Here is a 25,441-nt window from a genome sequence, read left to right on the forward strand (position 1 = left end):
AAGAGGCAGGCTGGAGAAAATCCAGCTAACCATTGACCAGCCGATCGAAATAACAGATGAGCCACCAGTGCCAGAGCAAGAACCCTTGAGGGAAAAAGTGGAACAAATTGAGAGCGAAGCAGAAGCCGAGGAAAGAAATGAACATTCTGACTCTGAGGCCGAGGCCGGCTATCCGGAGGCAGCCACTGAGCAGCCAATTTAGGAGGAGGAGATGGAACGATTGGGGGACAACCCTCCACAGGTCGTCGTGGAGGAAGAAGAGCTGGCCACTATCTTGGCCAGCCTAGGAGATTATGCTTCACCTTCCAGTCCAGCAAACCCTCCTGAAGGACCCTCTAGGGAAGAGACACATGAAGAATTGCATGAAGAAATGGCAGGAGGAGAAAACCTCCCTGTGGCTGACAAAGAAAATGTAAATACCAACCGGGAACAATCCGTTCCCAAGACACCAAAAGAAAACCCACCTGCTGATGACGTGGGGAATGAAAACGCTTATCGGGAACAGTCTGTTCCCAGAATGCCAGAAGAAACCCTCGATGAAAGAGGAGTAGAACTGAGGGCCACTCATGCGCCCACTGCCGAGGCAAGAGAAATTAAGAAATTGAGAAAGAAGCAGCAGAGACTGCTGAATATTATAGCCCAGCTTCGGCAGAAAATTCGAAGTTTGAAAGCTAGTCTGAGAATAAGAAGGACCATAAGGAGAAAAAGAAGGACAAATGTAGCAGGGTCCTGTCAGAAGAGAAGGCAAGGGGCTTATAGGCGTCTCGTAGGTCAATACTCCGCTGATAGACCTACGACTGTTCCAACCAGCACTAAGGAACAAAATGCCGTTCCATCTGATATGGAACATCAGAATGCCATTCCTATTGACGCTGAGGAACAGACTGCTGTTCCAAATAGCCCATTGGGACCAACTGCCATTCCAATCAAAACCGAGCCGCACGACAACATTCCATTTACAGAAGGGCCATCGTACCCCTTTATTGATGTTAAGAAAGAAAGGGAAAACAAAGCAGTCCAAACTGAGGCACCACCTTTAGGGATAATTCGGGATACGAATTCCAGGCAGCGAAACGTGAAGGTCCAGGTAAAACTCCCTGCCTCTGAGAAATTATGGAAAAAGGATCCAAAAACCAAGGCCTTGCACCACAAGATGAAGCAAGCTCGACAGGAGGCTGACCAGCTAAGGGAACAAATGATCCCTCGGGAAAAATACGAGGAGTTGCAGTAGGAAGCTGAGCAGTTAAAGGAACAAATGATCCCTCGGGAAAAATATGAAGAACTGCAGCAGCAACTGCGGAACATGAGTCAATCAGAGAGTCAGGCCTTTGAAGGATGGCAGAAGGAACAGGAAAAGGTTGCCAAGGTAACACGTCGACTAGATGCTGTTATTAAACAATTGGACACTGTATGTTCGCTGTATAATGATGTTTTGACTTGCAGGGCCCCTGCAAAGAATTATTCTTTATTTCTCCTTGAAAGATACTTAAGATTGAAAATAAAAGCTGTCAGGGCAGGTGCCCCTATTCAGATTAATACTGTTAATGATTTTATTGATTATTGCAAACATTATGGAGTTAAGGTCCAACGGTTACTATGTGAATTCTATTTGCACAACATGGTGCTCGAGCAGGAAACTGATTTAAACCCTGGCCCTTTCGTGGGAGATATACAACTACAAGCCTTTGTTTCATTTGGGGTTAATCAGTTAAAGTGGCTCAGGGCTTACAATGCCTTTAAGAGGCAGGAGAACAACCTAGATCTATGGGTCAGGGCCGAGCCTAGAGACCTAGTTCACCTATGGCAATCACACAAAAGCCTTATGAGAACCTCGGGTGTCATAGAACTGCTAGGACCCATGCATGAGGATTTGATCCGAAATAGCTTGGAATATTTTCTGGCTATTAAGGATGCTGCCCTGGATGTTGCCAAATTCCGTTATCGGATTTCTACCCCAAGCATCCAGCTCAGGGAGCCATTCAAATACGAGAATTTTGAGCTGGCTGCTGAACGGTTGAGCCTTTATGGCCAGCGCATTTTGCAAGCTGGGCCGTCTTGGTTAGGATACCGGTTCCGTAGCCCAATTATTTGGCACCCTGCACCTGGGTACCAGGCCTTGTATAATATGCCTGCGGATCAATTGAATCACTTCTTTGATAATCTGGTTGCTCACCATGGTTGCAGACCTCCTCACGAGATACCCTCTCTCGCCTATTCTCTTACCGCTCTCCATGTTAATTATAACGTTTTCATGAGGCCATGAAACAGAGTAAGCCGGGGGGTGTGTAGAGCATTGGAAAGGTATGTTTTAACGAATAACTTAGTGGTGTTTCAAGTAATAGTTGTAACCTTTTCTTTGTTATAAAATAGGGAAAATGTAATGAGAATGAGCACGAATGATCCAATCACTAATAGTTATCTTCTCTATGCAGGAAAAGACAAAAGTAGGAAGGCGCGGTGCAAAACGGGAGTTCCATGAGGAGATAACGGCTGTCCCTCCAAAACTAAATAAAATCCAGACCAGGGCGAGTAAATCAAGGAAGACCAATCCGGGACGAGATGAAGGACTATTAGTTCGGAAGGATAGGCAAAGAAAAGAGAGGAGTTAACAGTTTAACAGATCCCTCAGGATCTTTGATCCTGAGGGATCGTTACTTTCAATTATTTTGTTGTATAGTTAACTCCGCCATTACTTGTATAAGAAGGGGCAGCATCGAAGACTTCAGGGACTTTTTGATTATCTTGTATCTTTACTTTCTGTTTACAGAATTCACAGTCAGATAAACTTAGACTATCGAGTATCTTTGAGACTTAGTTTTGCTGTACTATCATTGATGCGTTAATATAATATATTTGGTGTCACTATCTCTCTGCATCTGAAGTAAGTTACGGCGGTGTGCCATTGGAAGCTAAGGGCCCGTCTCCAACGGACACTGGTTGATTGTATCATTACAGTTTGGCTTTGTGTGGTTTATTTATCGTTCTTAATAATCTGATATACTTACATGATGTTCCATACTCGTTCAACAATAGTTTTCCTTTTGTAAATCTTTGTAACAAGTTTCCATCATATTTCCAGAATTGATCATATAACATTGTTCTGAGTTGTTCACTTCTGTTACAGAATTTATAAGTGGAATGTTTTAGCTACATATGGTTGGAGTGACGATCATAAGAAGATGGAATTGACATTGTATGTGGACTACTGGTGATCATTTCAGATTATGTGTACATATGATTGACGTTTCCTGTTTATGGTGGTTTGCTGTTCCATTTGATTAAGCTGTCTACTTTTGTATATGATTGATGTTTCCTGTTTATGGTGGTTTGCTGTTCCATTTGATTAAGCTGTCTACTTGTACAAAATATTGGTCTTTCTTTGTATGTAAGTTGATGCCAAGAATTGAGAGTGTTGAACTCGCGAGATTTAGTTTCTTTACTGCCGTTCCTTTTACTGCTGTTCCATTTCTGAATTGTCGTTCCATTCTGCTTTCCTGCTGTTCCTTTTTACTTGCATTTATTGGTTTGGTGTGGGAGGAGGATCAAGGCTGTCGTGAGACACAGCAGACGCTATTATGCTCCTAGATCCATGATCCATACTCTAATTCCTTTTCCTTCATCAGTTTCTAGAGGGATGGGTTATTATTTCCGTACCCTTGACTGGTAAAGTTGCTGTGTGTGATTTCTTTATGCAAAAGTAATTTAGCCATAGCTTAGCATCCGTTTACTCTTGTATTTCTTAGACCTATACTACTAAGCATTGCTTTGACAAATAGCTTCAAATTGAGATACCCTTTACAATAACAAAACGCTCCCGGATTGACTTGTAATGTGAGATAACTAGAGGTGAAAAAGGCCCTTGTTACAGCTCTACAATTATGATGATATATCCCTCGATATATTAGTATATATATGGATGAATAATAAAGAAGGAGAGAGTCTTGAAGAATCACATCATGTATTGAATGGTTGTATCTTTGTGAGTTGTGGTTTTGGGCAAGAAGGCAAGGTTCTACAGCTGAGTGCGTGGACTGCCTGCAGCTGAGTACGAAGGCCAAGAACTATTTGTTGTACAAATTCTCTATTATAAGAAATAGTTTTTGTGGACATACTCCCACATTGGTATGAACCACAGTAAAATTTGTGTCTTCATGTGTTTATTTGCCTATGATCTGTGTTAGCATAGCAATTTATTACAGTTGAACTTTATTTCAGTTCAATAAAGTTTTTTGGATGTATATGATATGTTTTAAGTGATAAATGTAATGTGGCAAAGTAATGTATGAATATGAAGTAATTTATGAATGTTAAGTATAAGAAAAAAAAATACCACATCTCCACATCCCTCAAGGCTGTAGAAACCCGGGTCTGCATCCTCGCATAGTCACTTCGAGTGAGACTGTGATTTGCTTGCAAGTTGTTGCCGAAAGGGCCAATGATTGAGGGTTTTGTCAGTGTGCAGTAAAATATTGAACATGGGTCAGCCCAATCATAACCAATATTAGAAGACAACATTTTATGATGCTAAGACAAGGTCTTCGATTTGGATTTAAACAGGAATGCAACAAAACATAGAGATAACCATATACACAAATATGTAGCTGAAATAATACTTCAATTCATTAATGTAAAATACAGAAAGATGCTTACAAATAGAAAAGGGAAATAAACCAGCTAGGCCAATGGTAGCTTATCTCTGAGAAGAGATGTGGCGGCTACATCCTCTGAACTATGTTACAATGCGGCTAGAAGGCCTATTTATTGTTGAGAATCAATGGAAAACCCTAAACATCCAAAAACCTAACCCTAGAAGATGAAACGCCAAACTATGGGCCCCGTTTGGGTAAATTCGTACATCAACTTCCAGAGGTCGTAACTTTGTCATACGATCTTCGTTTGACACGCACAGTATCTCGTTAGAAAGATATATCCGAGCACTACAACTTTCGGAAGTCCATGAGCCCATGTTGCTCCTAGATTTCCCAAAAAAGGTCATTTAGGGCCTCAAAATGGCTTTAGAAGTTTAGGACCCGAAAAACTGCTAAAAATAGTAAATTGTGCTACAATTAAGGAAACTGAAAAACTGAAAAAGACAATTATGGGGGTCCAAGTGGGATAGGTGGGTGGCCACAAACATCCACCTGGATCATTCCTCCCCCCTTAGGAAGTAATGGTTCCCATTGCGTTGAGTTCCTCCATCTGCTGAACTTGGTCCTTGGTGAGTTGTTCTGCAATATCTGTTGTGTCCAGTAATGGTGGGAAGCATGGTCGAGGGTGGTACACATTGAGCACTTGGTTCAGGCGAAGAATGGAGGAATGTTGTGCTCCAAATCATTGTGTCCCATAGCCTTGGTAATACTGTAAGGACCATGTCGAAGTGATCTGAGCTTCTGATGGGCTCTTTTAAGGCGTTCTTTCTGCATATGTTACCAAACTTTGTCGCCCACCTGAAACCTGTGTGGTACCCCTGTGGGTGAGGAGAAGCTATTCCTGTGTTCTTTCATGACTGTATCTCTCTACTGTTGTCGCTGCATGCAGGAACCCTTCGCGGGGGTCATGAATGTGGTGACGATCTTCCCCTTACTTTGGGAGCGAAACAGATAGAAAATGAATTTCCTAGTCTGGGAGACGATCTTGCTACATTTATTAGCAAAGATCAAAGAGGTGGCAGTAGGTGGTTCTACCTTTAGTATCCTGTATAATGAATTACCCAAAGTAATAATAACAATGTGAGGCCTTGACTCATACACATCATGTCACCTCCACAAGTATGGCTGGCCAAATAGTACATCACAAACATCCAGAGGTGAAACATCACACAATACCTTGTCTGTGAAGGGTTTGATGCTGTAGGGAAGGTGACACTATTGTTGAACTCGGAGACCTCGTCCTTGGTGAAGCCACCTGATACTGTACGGCTGTGGGTGTGGTGTAGTGGGTAGGCCCAACCGCTTCATGACCTCTACTAAAATGAGGTTCTTTTGGCTGCCACTGTCGACAATGAATTGCAGTGGCGAACCCTTCACACACATCTGTGAGTGGAAAAGACGCTCCCCCTCCTCTGGATCTTCGGGATCATTCTTCTGGATCTTGGCGGTGGCAATAGTGACGCTAGGCTCCACATCAATGATCTGCTTCCCTTTTGCCATTCCGCTTGTTGGGTTTTGACTCAGAGCTGAAACATGCATCTAATTTTGAAGCCTTCAACTTGGCCACCAGTGACTGCTTGGTCCGACACTCACTTGTGTTGTGAGTGGGGCTCTTGTGGAACTCACACCACTTTCCCATTTCCTTCTTCAAATTTGTGGTGTTGTTCTTTTCTTGCGGTTTCGACGAGTTGTCTTGGGTCACCTCACCTTGACTTTGTCCTTTGGTCTTTGGATTTGCAGATCCAAAGGCTTGCTTCATCTGTTTGAACTTTTGTTCAATTTTGACCGCATATCGGTACGCCGTGCCGAGCGAGGAGATGTTCAGGAATTCGATCTCTTCCTGGATGTACCTGTGTAGGCAGCCACGGTATTTGAATACAAAATGTAGCTCAGAATCCTTGATACCCAAATGTGTGTGAAGGGTATGAAAAATGTTTGTGAACTCCGGCACATCTTGGTCCCATCCATACCATAGTGTGGTCCACTTTATGTATTTGTCCTCATAGCTTTTGATAGGGTAGTACTACTCCTTAATGGCATCCCGGAAGGAATTCCAAGTGGGTTCCGATGAGAACAGTGAGTCCGTTCTTTCATCCTTCTGCTTGCAATTGGTTTCCCACAAGTCTTTGACGTGGGGGGCTACTTTGAGAAGAGTGAAAACAATCTTTTCCCGACTCGAAAATTCATGAACAGAAAAATACCCTTCTAGCAGATTTAACCATTTATCTATGACATCTGTGTCTATTTGACCCTCGAAGATGGGGATTTAAAAATTAACTTGTACCTTAAAGGGTGTGGCATTTCCAGTGTAGCTATTGGAAGCTGATGCGTCGCCTCTGGGTAGCCATTGAAGGATCTGCACAAAGTTGTCCATCATCACGTTCCTTTGTCGCTCGGGGGCTTCTTCGAGCAAGATTTTGATAGGATCTCCTATCCCCTCGTCTTTCTTTTCATTAGCCATGGGAGGCTATCGAGATTTTCAAGGCTGGTCTTGCAAAGGTTTGACCTGTTCAAGCCCTAACTCCTTATATCTCGACCTCATTGGGGACATGCAAAGAAAAACAAAGAAAAAGCAGACTCCTCTGATACCACTGATCTAGATTTAAATAGGAATGCAACAAAATATAGAGATAACCATACACACAAAGATGCAGTGGAAATAATACTTCATTTCATTAATGTAAAATACGGAAATATGCTTACAAACAGAAAATGGAAATAAACCAGCTAGGGCAATGGTAGCTTATCTCTGAGAAGAGATGTGGTGGCTACATCCTCTGAACTATGTTACAATGAGGTTCGAAGGCCTATTTATTGTTGAGAAACAACGAAAAACCCTAAACATCCAAAAACCTTACCCTAGAAGATGAAACACAAAACTGTGGGCCCCGTTCGGGTAAATTGGTACATCAACTTCCCGGGGTTGTAACTTTGGCATACGATCTCCGTTTGACGCACACAGTGTCTCGTTAGAAAGATCTATCTGAGCACTACAACTTTGGGAAGAGAATCATTGGTCCATAGACCTATTTTTCTCCCATATTTCCCAAAAAATGTTGTTTAGGGCCTCAAAATGGCTCCGGAAGTTCAGGACTTGAAAAACTACTAAAAAAAGTAAATTGTTCTACAATTAAGGAAAATGAAAAACTGAAAGAGATAGTTGTGCAGGTCCAAGTGGGATAGGTGGGTGGCCACCAACATCCACCTGGATCAGTATCCTTATTATATAGGAGACAAAGGGTGCAATAATAATAAAATGGGACCATGAAAGTTTCTAACCTACATAACAATAGAAATGTAATCACTCAATATATAGCATTTAATAAGTGGTTTTAGGTTTAACATGGGGCTTCTATACGGTTAACATGCTCCTCTCTTTCAAATGAGTGTTGTCCTCAACACTTTAATATTTGAGGCATTTCTGCATTAACAACTCATCTTCCCATGTCATCTCTTCCACTCGCAGGTTCTTCCATTTGATGAGGTACTCAATAATCGCCCGATTTTTAAGTTGCTTAATCCTTGTTTCCAGGATTGTTTTTGATTCTAATATGATTTTATTTTCTTCATTATTCTTTGGTAAAATAGTTTGGACCGATATTTTTTCATTGATTACCTTTTTAAGTAAGAAACATGGAAGAATGGATGTACAGGGGAACATGGAGGCAACTCCATTTTGTACACCATACTTCCAATCCTTTGCAACACCTTATAGAGGCCATAATACCTTGATGTTAATTTCATTTTCCTTCTTTTGTTGCTTGAGAGAAATTTGTTTATATGGTTGTAGTCTCACAAATACCCACTCCCCCACTTCAAATTCCCTTCCACTACAATGCTAATCTAGTTTGTGTTTCATCCTTGTTATAGCTGCTACAACACCCTCCAAATTTTTTCCCATACATTGACTTTGGAGCCTCCCTCTCACCATAAGAACTATCATTTCAACTTGTGTAAAATTTTCTTCTTGTTTGTTTGGGTGCCGTAACTATTCATTCTCTCATATTAATCTTGTGATTTTTTAACTGTGCTTTTCATGATGATAGTTAGGCCTTGTCGACAGTAGTTGCCCAACTTTTGAAGACAAGCAAAGCACTTATTGCAAACACAAGCTGATTCTTGCCTTGATTAACACTAATTACATGCCTTGCCTTGAGAAATTGCAGAATCCTCTGTCACAATGAACTGTGTAGCTCCTTGTCCGAGTGAACTACACAATCCCTTGAGGCATTCAATTGCACAATCAACTTTGAAATAAAACTGTGCAACCCTATGTGGCAGTAAACTACACAATCCATTGAAATAATGAATTGTGAAACCCCTTGTCTAACTGAACTGTAGAGTCCCTTCAGCCATTGAATTGTGCAGATCATAGAGTTAGCCAACTATTCAATCTTAGAAAATAGGAAGTGCGCATTCCCATGCAACAATATGGCACCATGTTTCTAATTTGATCTTTAGACAAGTGTAGTACCTCACTTGGTTGAATGAAGGTGCTAGCTGTGAGTAGTGTCAAAGCCTTAGGGAAGTAGAACACTAAGGCCTAAGAAAATATATCACCACATTTCCACTAAAAGAAAAAAATTCAATCCCACAATGGCCTCTAGGAGTAAATTTCGTTGGATGGATATCACACTCTGAGAGATGATTATCTAATAAAATTAGAAGTGTACATATATTTTCACAATGCCCTTCACAGTCAGACCCTATAGTTGTGTCCTATAATATTAATCATATTATACTATTGAATTCTAAATTATGACTATTAGATAATTATTAGTTTGAATAATTAGTCTAAAATTTCATTTTTAGTATTTCTATATACATGAAAATATTCAGAAAAAAAAGGTACTTTTTTTTACTAGTTAATTTCGAGTGAATCTAAATACAAAAGAAATTATGGTGCATCGGCGTTTCTCTAGCGATTATCCACTCATTGTACCAATTTCTCCAATGTCCTCTATTGCTTTTGGTGAATTCCTCTTTGATGATGTCTAATGCCAATGCAATGGACATTTATCCTCGATTTTTCTGAGCCAAAGGGAATATCCACAAGTAACAACCAAAAATGAGCCTCAAATATATTATTGGGGGCCAAAATGTAGTAATTATATGAGAAGCCAAGAAACACTGCACGTTAATCATCTTCCCTTTAATATAGATTAATAATTTATTTGCATGATCATGTAATACTAAAGTGTCAAGTATGGACATTTAAAGTTAGTCATCCATCAATATCACCTTTGAGAGTTCTTAGTAGTTAATACTTCCTATTACACACATAGTAGATCACCAACTTCAAGGATAGCAATATAAACTGATGCAGCAGAAACAATGGCTTTTTATAAACCCACAATTGGATCTATAAAAGACAACAATCACCCCGCCGAATACCCCTTTTCCACGAAATATAAACCCTTTCCCTATCGGAAATGAAAAGCCTATGAAAAGGCTTAAAACAATGCTTTTTTCCCTTTCGGAACCGAAATACCCTTCAAAATGTCGAAACAAATCTTTTTCGCCTTTTTACACAGTTATATGTGTTAATGTTGCGGATTGAGATCTGGTTGATCAGACGGTCAGGATTCAATTTCCATATCGGTGATCAAGGTTCCAATGGTCCACAACTATCGATGCTATCCCTCAGTGGAGGTCCAATGTAATATCGCTAATTGCTATCGGTGATTGCAATCAGCCGCTTAATAGTTTATAACTCCAGCTCCCGAAGTGCTGAGGCGATATATGTCGGCAATCGCAAATCGTAGAGGTTCTAGTCTAGACCTTAATGTAGACCACTCACTTATAGAAATGCGGTAATATGTGCCGGACCCGATAAGACTCAACACTCTCGTGCATAAAATTTCAAGTCTACTTTCCCTAATTCACTAAGTGTTTAGTGTGATTTCTTTGTGTAAATGGCGTTTGGTGATAAACATATAAATACACAGGGGTGATGCTATATGGGTTCTACGGACCCGATAGCGTTAAAACTTCCACCTATAATAATTTGAAGTCTGGATTCTCAATCCCAATGTGTTTTGTGTCTGATACTTAGTGTATTTTTGGTTTTCTGCTTGCAGAACCAAAACAATGGATGCACTCGCCAACTAGTCCTTTAACACAATATCTCCATTATAAAGTATGAAAACACAGGGACAACATCAATATCATTTGAATACAGAGAAACAAAAGCATTTGAGGCCTCCACGGGCTGTTTATCTTATTATGCATGCAACACTGATTTATTCACCATAAACAATAACAGAGTCTCGGCCTTAGGCCTGATTACATAGAAAAAGACCTCTGTCAAAAAAATACAATCCACTCACTATCTCTCTGCGCTTGCACTACCCATCCTCTCGCTCATTACATTTTCCTTCCTTTTATCCATCGATAAACACTCTAACCATATCTAACAACAAAATCTCTATTTTTAATAGATTTAACAGTAAATCTCTAACTCCTAGCTCTATGCTAACAGTCTCTATCGGTGAATCTAAAATAAGATTGTCTCTAACTTATTACAACAATGAATGATAACTAATTTCTTGAGAGATCCAATCCTCTCAGTAAAAACTTCCTTTTTACCACTCAGGTCAATGAATTTCAACCTCTTTTAGCCACAACATGTGAACAAGTTTTCACATTGCTGGCTATGTCCGGATGCTCCTACATCAGATTCCTGGGGAAGAAAAGAATTGTCCTTCAAACTTTCGGGACTTACTCCATATTTCTGCAATTCTACTATAGTCAACCAACCGGAATCTTCCACTGGCTGTCCTTTCCACTTGACTAGATATTGGAAATAAGTTTGCCCTTTGGTTTTCTTGGATACTCTTTTATCCAAAATAGCTTCAACTTCTTTCTTGACTACTTTTGGTACTTGTTCCTCCAAATTCACGGTTTGAATTTCATCCCTTGTAGCTTCCTCCTACAGCTCTATCTCTGCCTCATTGTATGGGTACAAATCTGCAACATTAAAAATGGGGGATATTCCAATCCCTTCTGGCAACTCAATCTCATATGCATTGGCTGAAAATTTTCTTACAATTTTACAAGGTCCTACCTTTTTCATTTTCAGTTTGTTGTAAGTTTTAGTAGGAGATCTCTCTTTCCTCAAATGCACCATCACTAAGTCTCCCACTTGGAATTATTTCTCTCTTATTTTCAGATCTACCCTCTATTTGTATTTGCTGCTGCTTTCCTACAATTTGTCTTTGAATTCTTCCTGCAATCTCTGCATCTGTTCTGCAAATTCTTCAGTGCTTGCACTCCTAGTTTCCTGTTTTCCCAAATTTCTGAGCTCATACACACCTCTTGGATGCATTCCAAATACAATTTGAAATGGAATCATTCTAGTTCTTCGGTTTGGTGTATCATTGTAAGCAAACTTAGCTTGAGCTAGTGCCAAATCCCACTATTTGGGATTATGATATACTAAACTCCTTAATATATTCCCCAAGCTCCTATTCACTACTTCAGTCTATCCATCTATTTGAGGATGGTATGCTAAACTAAAACTGAGGTTAGCTCCCAGTTTCTTCCAAAGTGTCCTCTAGGAATGTCCTACAAATTTGGTATCTCGATCTGATATAATACTTACAGGTAAACCATGCAATCTTATAATCTCTGAAAAGAATAAATTAGCTATGTGTGTTGCATCACTAGTTTTCCTACATGCAATGAAATGTGCCATTTTAGAAAATATATCTACTACAACATAAATGGAATCGTTTCCTCTCCGAGTTTTGGTAATCCCAGAACCAAAACCATGCTAACTGCATCCCACAGTTGGTCTGGTATTGGAAATGGCTGATATAGTCCTGTATTATGACTCCTTCCTTTGGCATGCTGACATATCCTACATTTCTTAACAAACTTATTAACATCAGTTTGCATTTTTTGCCAATATAAAAAGCATTCACCTGAGCGAAGGTTTTATCTTGTCCAAAATGACTAGATAATCCTCCACTGTGTCTCTCCTTTATGATGTTTTCCCTCATGGAACATTTGGGAATACAAAATTTGTTGCTTTTAAATAATAGGCCTCCTTAGATGAGGTAGTCCAACCACTGACTTCTGTTTTGGCTCATTGGATTTTGAATTTTTGTGTAGATATCTCTGAAATCTTCAACATCATTGTAAATTTCAATTATTTCCTCAAATCCTACAACACCCACTTTGAATTCTTGCATAATAAAACTTACCCTGCTCATTGCATCTGCTACTTTATTTGACTTACCACTCTTGTGATTTATTACAAAAGTAAAACTTTGCAGAAATTCTACCCACTGGGCATGTTTCTGACTCAACTTCGGCTAGTTATTGATAAACTATAAGGCATGATTGTCTACATATAATATGAATTATTTTGGCAACAAATAATGTCTCCACCTTTTCAAAGCCTGCACAATAGCATAAAGTGCATTATCATAATAATAATATTTCTTCTTTGCATCATTCAGTTTCTCACTGAAATATGCTATTGGTCGTTGCTCTTGACTCAGAACTGCGCCAAGTGCAACTCCACTAGCATCTGGTTCTACTTGAAAGACTTTCTCAAAATCTCGTAAAGCTAAAATCGGCTCCTTTGTGATTTTCTTCTTCAGCAAATTAAAATTTCTGTCTGCTTCTTCTGTCCACTTAAATGGCTGATTGATCTCCTTGATTGGCTCAAGGAGTGGTGCACAAATTTGACTAAAACCTTTTATAAACTTTCTGTAAAAACTTGCAAGTTCATGGAAGCTTCTTACCTCAAATATACTTCTGTCTTGCGCTTGGTTCCTTGCTCGATTCCTCTCTCTTTTGATAGTCCTTTGCCACTCGCTTTCCTGTATACCCAGCTTCATAGAGTAACTGTAGAATCAAAGTAGCATAACACTATACGAGAACATGGATATATTATCATAAACAATCTAGGATCAGATGTAAATTGACCATACAAATGCATAAAACATAAATCACACAAGAGTATGGAGGAAAACTTATATAGATTTATTGATAATTAAGAAAGAGCCAAGAGAGTTACAACTAGTTGTTCTGACCCAACATCATCCTCTCAGCAAGTAAGCTCTTCTTCACCTCATGAAAAGCTTAGATCACCCAACACTATGATGTTGCCTCAAGAAACTAACAGCAATTCCTTACAAGATGCAAAATTCCAGCCTCCTGGATCTCTGGGATGAGGGATCCATATATAGATGTCTGTAAGGGAAATGAGTCAGCTTGTGATTTGATTAGTGTCTTCCCTCTGATAGTTCTTGCTTCCACTTGGAGATTGATGATATCTTACTCATCCTTGGTCGTATTCAGAGAGGCAAGTGTCACAGGAGAAGTTTCTGGAAGATTCCATGCTTCTCCACCTCGCAGATTGACACTGCCATTTGTCCTTTCTCGCCCATCGCACCCCATAGAAGGGTTTTTTGAAATGCAACGCACCAACTATGTGTATTTAGGTGAGATGCAACGCACTTTGCATATGGAGCAGGTGAAATGATCCAATTTTTACCAGTTCTGAGTAGTTTTTCATGGAGAACTTCTGGGAGAAGCTGTAATCAGTTCACCTTGTTCCTTTAGGGGTAGGAACAACACTTTTAGGGACTTAGGAGCCCTTGGTTTATGGACATTTTATGCTTGGGGTTGTAGTGCCCAAAAATGTCTATAACAGTTGCCCCCTAAAGCATGAGGTCGTTAATCGTTTTTGATGTCGGGTGAAATGCTTTATCATGAGGATCCGAAGTTCTTTCAAGCTGGAAGGAGACCCGTAATAAGATAAAATACAATACATTATCTTCATAATATTTTCATGATCTAGATGAGGTGGGCATTCCCATGATTATCTTTATAAATTCATTTTCATGTACATTAGACAGACAATCGTCTGAGTGTAGACTGATGATTCTGGAGGAGCCATCATCCCATAGATTGGATGATTATCTGTGCAACAATGATGTACATTTGATGTCTTTATTTTCCTGAATATATATCACAACCCGGATGGATGAAACTAGATTCGGGGTCTTCAATCTCGTTCGATCTTCACTCAAAGTACAAGTCGATCCATGTGAGAGATGTTCTGGAGTCGAACATGGAAAGACATCGCCTGATTACCAGCGAATGATGTAAGCTGTTAACAGGCGCGAGAGGAATCACCGATAATGATAATGATCCTCAAGGTACTACAGTACAATTCACGTGGTGTGAATAAGGGACTTGGCGTCGAACACCACGCAAAATCTTTCAGTCGAAGGCCATTGGTGTAAACCTATCGCCGGAAGTGAGAAACTTGCCATTGAGGCATGCAAGCTTCAAAGTATTGAAATGGGTGTTCCTAGATCGACTTCTTGGATAATGAGCTGATGTCGACAAGAAGCGATCTGTCATAGGAGGGCCTTAATGAATCCCACATCAATGACACGGAACGGAGCAAATGATTTTACTGGAGGTGAAAACGATCTGGTGATATAAGGTTCAGGGTGGCGGTCATGAAAGAATGGAGCGTAAATGTATTGTAGTGGGTGAGACACAGGTGAATTCTTTGAGTGACTTCTCTTAAACATACTGGCGACACTGACATGATGTATTGGTAGCATTAACCCAAATGTGGATGGTGTGATGTGACCATGGTGATGTGACCGGTGAATGAAACAACCCAACCCGACTTGGATGCGGAGTGAAAGTGTCATGTTCAAGAGCGACTTGCTACCAACAAAGTTTCTTCAAGTTTTCTTCCCAATTTTTTCCCAGTCATTGCTGAACAGTACCTCTTTATTTTTTTCAAGCTTGAGGAGGATAACATATGCTTGTTCCATAATTTTCCCTTCGGGCAAACCCATCACTATGTGTTAATGAGCCTAGCGATAGTGAAACTTGTTCTTGTCTGCTATGGACAAGTTTGTCGCTATTAGGTTTTAACGAGTTTAACGACAAAGATAACTCGGTCCTTTTCAATTTTAGAGAGTCTGAAAAGGGACGTAAAGGAAACTCCAAAAATCTTTTTTCATCATCTAATCCCTTAAGTCTGAAAAAGTATAAAACAATACAGAAGGGATGAATTTTTGATACTTTTAACGAGCCGAACAAAACAAGCGCTCAATATTTTTGTGTAATAATCCCTCAGGTCCAAAAAGATTAAAATCTAAAGGAGGGATAGCACTTCTAGTCCCTTTAACGAGCTGGAGAGGCAAATGGCTCGACAATCTTTTCATATTTTACGATTCAGTTGAAAAGAGCTTAAATGAGACTCGTCTTTGAGGAACGAGTGATAAATTTGGGTAGCAGCTGATTCCAGGTAAGGTTTGGAATTTTCCAATCACGGCAGTGTTACAAGGATGGCTAACAGGATCACTCTTCGCAGCTGTTCCTCAAAAGGGGTAAACAATCAAATGGAGGTGAATGATCAGCCAATACAGAGTGGAGGTGATGATGAGAACACGACCAAGGCTTTAAAGGCTGAAGTACTACATTCACGATGGTTATTTACCGGAAATTGGTTCATTTTTTATTGAGCTTAAACGTTGGGGGAAACATTTGCTCATTGCTTATGTTTATTTTTTAACGAGCATGAAGTCCGCGTTAAAACTGCTCGATTAATCTAGTCGCATAATAAGGATGTCTCATATATAAAAACGACAATTTTTCAAAGTTTTGCCCCACATCCTTTCTTTATGCAAGTTAGGAAACGACCAATCCTACGAGTTTAAAGGGTTAGAGGACCTACAAATTTAAAAAAATAAATGGTCGCTCTTCGCTTGCACGCCAAAAGGTTTGCATGCCCCCAGGTATAAAATAGAGTTTCAAGGTCACCCTTCAATCTACCGACAAAAAATTTGTTTTATCGGGAAAGGTTTACCTCTTTCAGGTTACCAAAGATTGTTTTATCTGCACCGCAAACAAAACACTTCTTCAGCGATGTCTACCAAAATAGACAAAGGCGAGTGGTGTAGACGCCTCTACCCACATAACTTTGACAAAGGAATCTTATTCCAATCGAACCCCCTTTTCCAATCACGGACGGGAGTGTCAGACTAGTCATATATCCCTCGTAGAAACCTATCCTATACCTGAAGTTTTCCTGCCGAAGCAGACCAGGGTGCAGGCCCCCTGGGTTTCAGTCATGTCCCCCGAATCACTCGCACTCATCAGGTGGACGGACTGGGGATTGATGAGACATTCCTTGGGTGAAAAGACCATTCAGGGATGGTATATGACTATTTGCCATGTGTGAACTGGGAAATGAAAGCTAGTCTACGAGCTTGACCACTCTTCCTTCGTGCAGAAAACACATTACTCTAAAGAGTGATGAGACAATGGCTCCCATGCAATAAATATAGTCTCGTCCAAGGAGTATATTATAATCCAGGGGTCCTTGGACTACCATTACGTTCATTTGAACGGTTTTTCCTCTCAATGTTATGGGCACATTGGGAAGGATCCCTAACGGTTGACTGGTTCCTTTGTCAAAGCCTGTTAGATTTCTCATCTCAGGCAAAAGCGATGGCGAACCAAACGCTTTCCAAGTAGTCGAGGAAAGGATACTCACAGAAGCCCCTTCATCTATGATGGTACCGGCCATAACCATTCTATATATTTGAGCAATGATTCAGAATGGTACACTAGCCGGTAAATGGGGTCTGCCTAATTGATTCCAATCGAAGGAGACAACTAGGTTGCTTGGAGGTGGGACCGAATAGACGGCCAGGTACAACTTTGACGAACTTCCTTCCTGCGGTAAAGGAATGGGTAAATTACCCCCATGTTCATCGGAGTCTGTGTTTACAAAAAGAATTTGGATGGTGTCATCCTTGTTCTCTTCGGTGACTGTATCATCTGAAGATGGAACCTCTGAAGGAAATACCAGGTCAACTGCCATCTCGACTTTTTGACTTTCGTCTGGTATGGGTTCAGATGGTTTATCTTCAATGATAGATGCTTCAGCTGACCACCTGAGCGGGTCAGCCGGATTTTCAACTAGTGACGGACTCGGCAAGAGTTTCTTATATCCATGAGGAAGTCGTAACGGTGAAACCGGATGATCGTCCAAAACTCTTTTAGCCTCGTCTAAGAAGGGACAACGGTGGACAGCATGATCGCCTTCAGACAGTTTACAAGGAAATTTGCACTTTCCTTTTTGTCCAGGGGCTTCACTTTCACTAGTCGACGGTGTGTTTTCAACATGATCATCAGAGGTTGGTGACACCGGGTTATGCAAACGAGGAGACCAGTCCCTTAAGATCCGAGGGATGCAAGGACAATCTCTATGATAGTGGTCTCCTTTGCAAATGACACATGGCGATTTAGGCCTGGTCGGTGTAGTGTGTGGATTTTCACTAGATGACGCTTGGTTGCCCCTTTCCGCCTTTGTCTCCTTATTCTTCTTCTCTTTCTTCTTCTTTTCCTTCTTCTTCTCAGGTACTTGATTTTTGGCTTTACCAGCCTCATCAAGCGAAGAGGAAGGAGGAGAGGAAGAATTCGACGAAGTAGAGGGTTGGGCTGTAACTCTGGAATTGTCTAGTTCTTGACTCGATTGTTCAGGAATTACGGTGTTTTGAACGACGGAGGTTGAGAAAAGCCATACGGGCAAGCTGATTGTCAATCCTGGAAGTGACAATGTGGCCATAGGGGTGCACCAACATCTCCCCAAGAGGAGAATGGACTAGGATTTCCTCCAAGGGGAACTCCTTGGTTGGTGGACTCCATTTTCTCAACCTAAGACCAACGTAGGAAAGGTGATGATTATTCTGTTTAAAATAAATTTTAGACGCTTTGACACAACTTGTTTTTTCAATTTTTAAGAGTCGTGAAAAAACAAAAGATGACTCTAATCGCCTTCGATTTTTAATGAGCCTGAAGTGACAAGTGCTCAGATGGACCTTTTCTGTTAAGGAGTCTGAAAAGGAACGAAAGGGACTGCTCTGGAAATCTAGATAGAGGGATTACCAAACCAATCGCAAAACTGCAGAATACTTTTTACGGTACGGTAGTCAATCTTCCTGAATGCTGTGTTCAGTGCATTGCGATCGATAGGGCGGCAGACACGACATCCTATGGATAAAGGATTAAGCCTATTGTGGTCTCCCAAAATATACTCGACGGTACGTGGGAGCACAAGTCCATACTGGCACTTATCGTCTCAAAGTGGAGGAATCACCCAACCAACAGTGAGAACAACAGTTACCAGGCTTTACAACGCCAGAATACGTCTCTAGCCTAGACTTCTAGATGTTGTGCGTTAGGTTCCAAAGCGTTGTTAGATTCATTAAATTTATTTTATAGTTGATCTTGCTTAAGAAATTTGCCTTTCAGGTTCACCGCGTGATGTAGATGTACAATTCCTAAAATGCAATCTAAGATGATAAACAGTCATTTTATCTTCTTTGTGTTATGAAAATCCTAGCTACTAAGGAAAGAGAGACAATATTCTTTCAACAAAGATAAAAGAGCACACACTATATGCACCGTCCTAAATCAAACCAATCAAACAGTCTAAATGCAAATGCACATGCATGTATTTGTTTTCAGCCTTCTTAATATGTGAATGATAAAAGAAAGCTAATGCACAAATCTGAATTATTTTTCAAAGTGACAATTACTAACAAGTTTCTTTTCAAAATCAAAATGAAGACAATGACAACACTTTGCGATTTGGAAATGAAAACTTGCTTTCGACACTAGAAAAACTACTAATTCAGATCAAATACAATAGTAACAGGGTAATCGACTATCAAGAACAATCAGATTCTCTTCTATGACTGAAAATGACACTTGCGACACTTTCAAATCAAGAAACGACAGTACAATTATGTTACTTCTTTGTAAGGGAGAACTGAAAATGACTCAACAAATACATAAAAACATTTACAGTTCTTTGCACAATGGAGGCGGAATAACAGCAAGGAAAGGGGTTTCAAACAGAGGTGTACTGACTATAGGCAGCAAAACTCTTGAATAGATCTGAAAAGAGTGAACACAGAAACCAAAATTTAGGAACAAGGCCTTGTCTGATCAGCGCACCTGTAACACAGTGAATTTGAAATGCAGCGCACCTACTACACTCAGGAAGTGCACTGAATTTGAGATTCACAGAACAGACAGTGCGCTGGACCAGGGACGAGACTTTGATTGGGTTCCGGGTCACAGTTTGCAGTTCAGTTCAGGGATTTTGGCCGAGCAAGTGGTAATCAGTAAATCAATCACAGGGGTAGGTCTAAGGAGGTTACTAGAGCCACCACAAGGGCAATTAGAGAGTTTGTAAATCATTTGTTTAATCATAAACAAAATCCGGATATTGACTGAAGCGGTATTTATCTACTTTGCGTTTGCATAGAAAATGCAGTTCGAAGGCTACCTGGCTCAACTTCAGGCTCTGTCTGTAAGTTTATAAAGTAAACAAATGTAGATAAACAAACAACCTAGTTGCTCCCCAGCGGAGTCGCCATTTTGTTGCAGGGAAAAGTGTCTATGCAAAACTGCTAATCCCACTAAGGCTGGTAGCTACCTTAGAAACAAACAAAGTAAAGCTACTTTCGTTTTCCTTTATAAAATATAGATGAGAGAAGAATGAAGGAGACCAACCTCTATCTTGCGCTTGGTTCCTTGTTCGATTCCTCTCTCTTCTGATAGTCCTTTGCTACTCACTTTCTTGTATACCCTGCTTCACAGAGTACCTGTAGAATCAAAGTAGCATAACACTATACGAGAACATGGATCTATTATCATAAACAATCTAGGATCAGATGTAAATTGACCATACAAATGCATAAAACATAAATCACACAAGAGTATGGAGGAAAACTTGAATAGCTTTATTGATAATTAAGAAAGAGCCAAGAGAGTTACAACCAGTTGTTTTGACCCAGCATCATCCTCTCAGCAAGTAAGCCCTTCTTCACCTCATGGAAAGCTTATATCACCCAACACTATGATGTTTCCTTAAGAAACTAATAGCAATTCCTTACAAGATGCAAAATTCCAGCCTCCTGGATCTCTGGGATGAGGGATCCATATATAGATGTCTGTAAGGGAGATGAGTCAGCTTGTGATTTGATTAGTGTCTTCCCTCTGATAGTTCTTTCTTCCACTTGGAGATTAATGATCTCGTACTCATCCTTGGTCGAATTCAGAGAGGCAAGTGTCACAGGAGAAGTTTCTGGAAGATTCCATGCTTCTCCACCTCGCGGATTGACACTGCCATTTGTCCTTTCTCACCCATCGCACCCCATAGAAGGCTTTTTTGAAATGCAACGCACCCACTGTGTGTATTTAGGTGAGATGCAATGCACTTTGTCTATGGAGCAGGTGAAATGATCCAATTTTGACCAGTTCTGAGTAGTTTTTCATGGAGAACTTCTGGGAGAAGCTGTAATCAGTTGACCTTGTTCCTTTAGGGGTAGGAACAACACTTTTAGGGACTTAGGAGCCCTTGGTTTATGGAAATTTTATGCTTGGGGTTGCAGTGCCCAAAAATGTCTATAACAAGGCAAGTTCCAAATTGCTTGGACCTTCTCTGGATCCATCTTCAAGCCTTCTTTGGAAACTACAAATCCCAAGCACTCCAGATCCTCCTCCATGAAACTACAGTTCAAATTTATTAGTAGTTTCTCTTTCTGTAGAGTTCTTAGGACCAACTTAAGATTCTCTAAATGCTCCTCTTTACTTTTACTAAAAACCAAAATATCATCAAGGTAAATAATAACAAATTTACCTGCATACTCCTTCAAGACTTCATTCATTAACCTCATGAATGTGCTAGGTGCATTAGTGAGTCTAAAAGGCATCACTAACCACTCATACAACCCATTATTTACCTTGAATGCAGTTTTCCATTCATCACCTTATCGGATCCTTATTTGATGAAACCCACTCTTCAAATCTATTTTAGTAAATTATTTGGATCCACTTAAACAATCCATTAAATCATCCATGCATGGTAAAGGAAATATGTACTTGATTGTGATCTTGTTGATAGCTCTGGAATCTGTGCACATGTGCCATTCTCCTCCCTTCTTTGGACTAAGTAGTATTGGTACAACACATGGGCTAAGACTTTCTCTGCTCAACCCCTTATCCATCAACTCCTGTACTTGCCTTCCAACGTCTACGTTTTCTTGAGGAGTTAGTCTATATGAAACTTTATTTGGCAAGATGGCTCCTGGTATTAAGTCAATGTGATGACTAATACTCCTAATCAGTGGCAATGCATTCGACAACTCATCCACAATAATATCAACAAAATCATCTAATAGCATTTTAACTTCTTCAGGAAAATCATTCAAGTTTGTGGAAGTCAAAATTACCTTTGGTCTTCCTACAACAGAAAAATGCATCTCCTCATTCTTCACTACTTCCTGTAGTAGCTCCTTTCCTCTTATCAGCATAATACTGCTCCTAGATGCTCCTTTGTCAGCATCGTCCTTCAACGGTAGCAATGTGTGTTTAGTTCCATCTTTCTCCAGAGCATAAGTGTTTTTCCTTCCTCATGAATAGCTTTTCGATCAAATTTCCACAGTCTTACCCATAATACATGGCATACATCCATGGGCATTACATCGCATAAAATCACATCTTTATACGTACCGATTTGTATCTCCACCTTGCATTGTTCAGTCACAATGATCTGATGTCCCTTCTGAAACAACGACACCTTATAAGGAGTAGGGTGCATGGTCTTTGCTAGCCCAAGCTTGTCCACCATCTCTGTAGAAACTAGATTGTCAGTGCTTCCACTGTCAATTATTACTTTGCAACACTTACCTTTTGATTTACAAGTAGTTCTAAACAAATTCTTCCTCTTTGCAGGTTCTCCAATCTCTGGCTCTGCTCTAAGAAAAGTCCTTTTCAATAACAATGACTCACCTTCTTGAGGGGGTTCTTCCTTTTCCATAAGTCGAGGTGGTTTTGGCTTTTCCTCAACCACATTCACACTCCTTTGACTTGCTGATTTGTTATGAGGACATTCCCATGACATGTGTCCCCATTCTCCACATATATAACACTGAACATCTCTTCCTTTCCCTCTTCCTCTGGGCACAAATCTTCCTCTGCTAGATTCTCCTCTCTGTGGTGGTTTGCTACTTGAGCTTCCTGCTTCCTACTGATGCTGTTGTCCTCTTGGTCTGGTAGCTCCTATACCTATTACTGAGCCTTTTCCTCTATTCCTTTGACTTTGTTTCCTCAATATTTTCTCTTCTACCTTCAAACTTGCTTGATATGCATCCTCAATAGTTTTCAGACTTAACAAGCTAATCTCATCTTGTATATCATACCATAAACCATTTATATATCTAACTACCTTTTCCACATCATCCTCTACATGCCCTGATCTAATACTCAATCTATAAAATTCTTCTATATATTCCTTAACAAACATTCCTTTTTGCCTTAAATTTTGCAATTGATTAAAAAGATTCAAATGATAATCTTTAGGCAAAAACTTGGCTTTCATTTTACTTACCATTTTTTCCCATTTCTTGATCTTCGACTTCCCTTTCCTCGTTCTTGATGTTTGTACCTCATCCCACCAGATAGCTGCATGACCCTTCAATCTGGTGATTGCAAACTTCACCATATTTCTCTCATCAACCTCTTCATAGTCAAAGTACTTGTCTAAGGATCTGATCCAATCTATTAGCTCCTCAGCGTTTAGACTCCCTTCATACATAGGGATTTCCACCTTAGTTTTCCCTCCTACTTTCGCCAACATCTTAATGACCTTGGTAGTTTCATTGTCTTCCTCTACTTCCTCCATAGTAGATTCTTCTGAAGAGCTCTCCTCTCCCTCATCAGGTGCTCTTCTCTGGGCTATCTCAATCATCTCCATTCACGCACGCAGACTTTGTACCTCTTCGAGTAGAATTACATTTGGTTCAGGTCTTCCTCGACCAATGCCTCTCCTTGGCGGCATCTTCGCTACAAACAACCCTTTCTTCTACTCTGATACCAAAAATGACGCAGTAGAAACAATGGCTTTTTATAAACCCACAATTGGATCTATAAAACCCAACAATCACCTCACCGAACACTCCTTTTCCATGAAATATAAGCCCTTTCCCTATCGGAAGTGAAAAGCCTATGGAAAGGCTTAAAACAATGCTTTTTCCCTTTCGGAACCGAAATACCCTTCAAAATGTCGAAACAAAGCTTTTTCGCCTTTTTACACAGTTATATGTGTTAATGCCACGGATCGAGATCTGGTTGATCAGACAGTCAAGATTCAATCGCCATATCAGCGATCAGGGTTCCAATGGTCCACAACTATTAGCGCTATCCCTCGTTGGAGGTCCGATGCGATATCACTAATCGCTAATTGCTATCGGTGATAGCAATGGGTCGCTTAACACTTTATAACTCCAGCTCCCAAAGTGTCGATGCGATATATGTCGGTAATCGCAAATCGCAGAGGTTCCGGTCTAGAACTTAACGTATACCAGTCACTTATAGCGATGTGATAATATGTGTCGGACCCAATAAGACTCAATACTCCCGTGCATAAAATTTCAATTCTTCTTTCCCGAATCCGGTAAGTGTTTAGCGTGATTTCTCTGTGTAAATGGCATTCGACGATAAACAAGTAAATACACAGGGGTGACGCTATATGGGTTCTATGGACCCAATAGTGTTAAAAGTTACGCCTATAATAATTTGAAGTCCAGATTCTCAATCCCAATATGTTTTGCACTTGATACTTAGTGTATTTTGGGTTTTCTGCTTGCAGAACCAAAACAATGGAATGCACTCACCAACTAGTCCTTTAACACAATATCTCTATTATAAAGTATCAAAACACAGGGACAACATCAATATCATTTGAATACAAAGAAACACAAGCATTTGAGGCCTCCATAGGCTGTTTATCTTATTATGCATGCAACACTAATTTATTCACCATAAACAATAACAGAGTCTTGGCCTTAGGCTTGATTACACAAAAAAAAGACCTCTGTCAAAAAAAATACAATCCACTCACTATATCTCTACCCTCACACTACCCATCCTCTCACTCATTACATTTTCCTTCCTTTTATCCATTGATAAACACTCTAACCATATCTAACAACAAAATCTCTATTTTTAATAGATTTAATAGCAAATCTCTAACTCCTAGCTCTATGCTAACAATCTCTATTTCTGAATCTAAAATAAGATAGTCTCTAACTTATTACAATAACGAATGATAACTAATTTCTTGAGAGATCCAATCCTCTCAGTAAAAGTTGCCTTTTTACCACTCAGGTCAATGAATTTCAACCTCTTTTAGTCACAACATGTGAACAATTTTTCACATTGCTGGCTAAGTCTGGATGCTCCTACATCATAAACAAAACAAAAATGAAATTAAAAGATAGGAAGTCAAATGCGACTAATATTGAGTCAATAAAATACCAAGCCCTTCACATTAGTAAGCCATTCTTAGGCACTAAAACATATGATCCTTCCATTGCGTCATTTTCACCTTTTCTTTAATTTCTTTAATTGAGAACATAAGTTTTAGAAAAAAAAATCATTGAAAAAGGTCTCAAAATCCTAACAAATTCTCCAATGATTGTCATATCAATTAAACAGAAATGAAATCGTTTGATGTGCTTTTAACTTGCATAATATATTGAAGAATATGAAGCTTTCTCATCCCTTGCTCCTAATAATATTTTAATCCGTGGGTTCCAATCAAGTAACCAATTTCCCTCCAAGATAGTTAAGATATCACTTTGGAGAAGGACTTCTAGAAGCATTGGCATAGTAGAAATGGAATGAACTAGGAGGAAAATGAAGCACTTTAATGGGTGCTAAAAAATATT

The sequence above is a fragment of the Pinus tabuliformis genome, chromosome 3_2 (genome assembly GCF_031772625.1).
Source record: "Pinus tabuliformis cultivar Carrire ecotype Pingquan chromosome 3_2, CPIR1, whole genome shotgun sequence".
NCBI classification, from domain to species: Eukaryota; Viridiplantae; Streptophyta; class Pinopsida; order Pinales; family Pinaceae; genus Pinus; species Pinus tabuliformis.